Consider the following 4,093-nt stretch of genomic DNA (forward strand, 5'->3'; position numbering starts at 1 on the left):
TATTTCGGAAGTTTGAGCTCATTTCTCATATTTTGAACCCTAGGCTTGGAGAGGACGATTTCTCATGGAGATTTTTACACAAGACTTTAGGTAAGTTATTTTTACTCATTTTTGCTATTATTTCAAGAATCTACACTAATTATTAACACTCAAACACGTGGAATTTGGGATTTCGACTACACTTTAAGAGAGTGTATTTTGAGAATTTGAATACACATTTGGACTCAGTTTTTGAATTTAATCATATATTTAGACTCGGCAGGTTATGGGTCATCGAATTTTGGTATTGGTTCAGGATTTCAGGCATGCGGGCCCAGGTAGACTTTTGTTGACTTTCGAGAATTCTTCAAAGATCGGTGCTTTATGTATTGGGATCGCTTTCTATAGCATTATTTGACTTTCTTGATTGATGATTGGCTTAGATTTGCATGATTGGAGGAATATAGAGAGATTTCTAAGCGAATTGTGGTTGAAGGCTAGCCCGGATGAGGTAAGTATCTTGCCTAATCTTGTTGAAGGAATAACTATTAGGATATGAGTTTGTTTGCTTAATTGAAATATGTGGGATGTGACGAACATATATACGGGTGCTATGTATGATTCATGATCAGAGTAGTCTTTAGGCTGTACTATGTCTTGATTTGGGAATTGTTCTTCTTGCTATCATGCTTTATATGTTTATATGACTACGTGAACTTCGTGAATCATGCCAAAGATCATGTGTAGGTGTTGATTCCCTGTTTGAGCATGATATTCGCTATTATATGGCGTATTCGCCTGATCTGAGCTGTAGTTGTTCACTCGTACAGACATACACCATAGCATGCTATCTTCATCAGTCCATGAGTATGTCATTTGATATCCGTTAATCGTATACATGTATTCTTGTACATGTTTTCCGTGTGATGGACTGGTTTGGCTGCATGTGAGTGGTCCGTGCGGGTTGAATTATTAAGGCACTTGAGTTGTTCGTGCGATTATGGCACGTGAGTTGTCCGTGCAGCGTGTGTATAAGGATCCATCCCCTAGGGTCACCCTCTCATATTTCTCTCTTTATGGGGTGCACGTAGGTTGTAAGAAACCGACGCGTTTCTGGTTGACGTGGTTTTTGGAAAATTGATCCTTGGTTCGACTTTGCATCTCTTCTCTATTTACAAACTCCTTAGATGTGTACATGATTTTACTGCATATCTTCTCTATATGCTAGCTCCGGAATGTATACATACCTTTATGCATATCTTTTATCTTTGTTGCCTTACTTGATTGGATATTCACGGTACATAACTTCTCTACATATGGATCTATATGACTCGACTTGATATTTCATGCATATCTTTTCTATGCAACTGTTGAAGGATTATTTGATATTTCATGCATATCTTCTCTATATTCAATCGTTGAAGGATTATTTGATATTTTACATATATCTTCTCTATATGCAAGCTTTGATGATTTAATGATGTTAAATGCATATCTTCTCTATATGCTGAGCTGTTAAACTGAAACAACACCTATGCATATCTTCTATATATGAAATTGTTGACGTGTTATCTAATATCACATGCATATCTTCTTTATATGCTGAACTGCCATGAGACTTGCGCACATCTCCTCCATGTGCACTGTTTGGTTGTACCTGTATTTCATGCTTAAATTTGATATTGTTTCTGGGTACATGTATATATTATTGAGCTGTACAAGTTATGTAAAGTGAGTATCCTTGGCCAGAGAACTCGTCACTACTTCATCGAGGTCAGTCAGGATACTTACTGAGTAAATGGGGTAGGTCATACTCGTACTACACTTCTACACCTTGCGTGCAGATCTTGGAGCTGAGCTACAGTGGATGACTGAGGCTAGCATTGAAGATGTACCTGCTTTTCGGATATAGCTACCACTTGTTCTTGGTAGTTTAGGAATTTTGCATCCGTTCATGTACATTCCAAACAAATATTGTATTTGTTTTCGTACCAATTTGTAATCCAAAAATCATAGTGGCTCATGACTTGTACTACAAATCCTTGAGATGTTGTATAGAATTCAGCTATACTATTTATTGTTATTTATGACCTTTCACTTGAGTTATATTATTCTTTGTTTGTCTTACCTAGCATGCTGGGTTTAGGTTCCATCACGACTAGGTGGGATTTTGGGTCGTGACAAGTTGGTATCAGAGCTTTAGGTTTATAGGTTCTACGAGTCATGAGCAACTGTTTAGTAGAGTCTTGCGAATCAATATGATGACGTCCATACTTATCTTCGAGGGCTACAGGGCATCTAGGAAACTTCACCTTCTTTCTTTCCTTATCGTGCGATATTGATTCAGCTTGGAGCTTATACTTCGATTTCTTTCCATTTACTCGTATGTGATGTTGAGTACTCGGTATCAGTTGTGCACCGATGACTTGTGATGTCATGGATGAGGAGCGACGTGTGTTTATGTATTGTGAAGGTAGGCTGGTCTGGAGGACTTGAGGCCAGTTTTAGACCACAACTTGGGCTTAGTAGTTTCAGTTGTGTGGGTATGTGCCTTTGAACTTTTACGTCCAGTAACATTTCTAGGAGGGGGATTGATGGCAAAGTGAGTGGCCAGATAGTTGTGTGATGAGTATTATGTGACTGATGACTACGCCTATATGGCTAGATGTCAAGAGAAGGATTTTCTTGGGATGCAAATGGTTATGGTTGCTTGGTTTTTGTCTTAATATGTTGTATAGTCTTAAGATATGGATGTGTTGGTGGATCTTTTAGTTATTTATTTGAGTAATGAAGCGGAGTTTTACGTCTTATTGACGAGTATAGACCCAGTAAGATTAAGTGATTGCACAGTGGTTGTGACCATGGTAGGGTCATACAGAGATATTGGTTTGAGGCTACGCAGTTAGGTTATCTCATGCGAGAAGGTCTAAGGTTTTATGATCCTTATGATGTTTTATGAAGAGTTTTTCTTCTATCTAGTGGACTGTATGTGCTAAAGTTCGGGTCGCTTGAGGAAGTTCACACAATTGTCACAAGGATGAGTGTCACACTAGGCAGACGATTTGGAGTGTTTTATGACTAATGCTACATAAGCTTATGAAGAATTCAACTGAATAACAATGCAAAATCATGATAGTTATGAAGGAAAAGCACTGTGGGTTATCAGATGATGCGTTATATTAGTTCCTGGACTAAGGGACACTTGTGGATTAGTTATAATTTGAAGAGGATGACTTCGAGGATGATTCGAGCAAGGGATTTGCTGGGTTCATGATGTACTATACTCTATGGGTATATGAAAATCTTGGAACGATTCGGGTTTGAAAGTCATTGTGGATGTAGTATGAAAGCAAAAGGAATGACTTGGTTGCTACTTTTTGGGTATTCATGTGCTGGTGGAGCATAAGTCGTTCGACGCATATCGGTTGTGCGTTAGACATTAGAGCAAGGTGTATGACTCTCGAGAAGGTTCTAATGGGTTCAAGATTTATATGTGGTATTTAAGGATTCCGGGATTTATGTATGGCTAAGATCTGAGATTTACATTGGATGATGCTTAGTCTTGTGGTATTTCTATATCATTATTGATTCTACATTGCGGTATTAGAGAGATAAAGGAAATAGCTCCAGATTCATAAAAGTTCTCGTTAGAGCGGGCATTTCGGTTTGCGGTACTATTGGGTGCGTGAGAGGGAGTAAAATGGCTTATGGGTATTAGGATGACGTGGTTTCATATTAGGGTCACTTGGGGTGAGTTTTGATTAAGGTCCGTAGAGTACTGGGAAAGGGAAGTGTTACCTTGAAGGCAAGTCAAGAGGCATCCGAAGAAGCTGGGCCAACATAGCAGTGGTTTGAATCAACATAGTAGTGGAAACGATCGGTTTCTTAGGTATGATAAGGATTTACATGCGTTTTGCAACAATACTTTTGGTTTTGACATCCTGTGTGACTTGGTTGAAGGGATTCAGTTTTGATGGCTTGGTTATGTGCAAGTGGGTTTCGAAGAGTTTATGATGGTCTTGACCACGACTCGAGGTTGATGTCTTTTACGAGTATAGAGGATTTGTTGTGTGTTGCAATGTTCTCGAGGATTAAGTTACGTCGAAGGTTTCTA

Source organism: Nicotiana tomentosiformis, chromosome 6, assembly GCF_000390325.3.
Source record: "Nicotiana tomentosiformis chromosome 6, ASM39032v3, whole genome shotgun sequence".
NCBI lineage: Eukaryota > Viridiplantae > Streptophyta > Magnoliopsida > Solanales > Solanaceae > Nicotiana > Nicotiana tomentosiformis.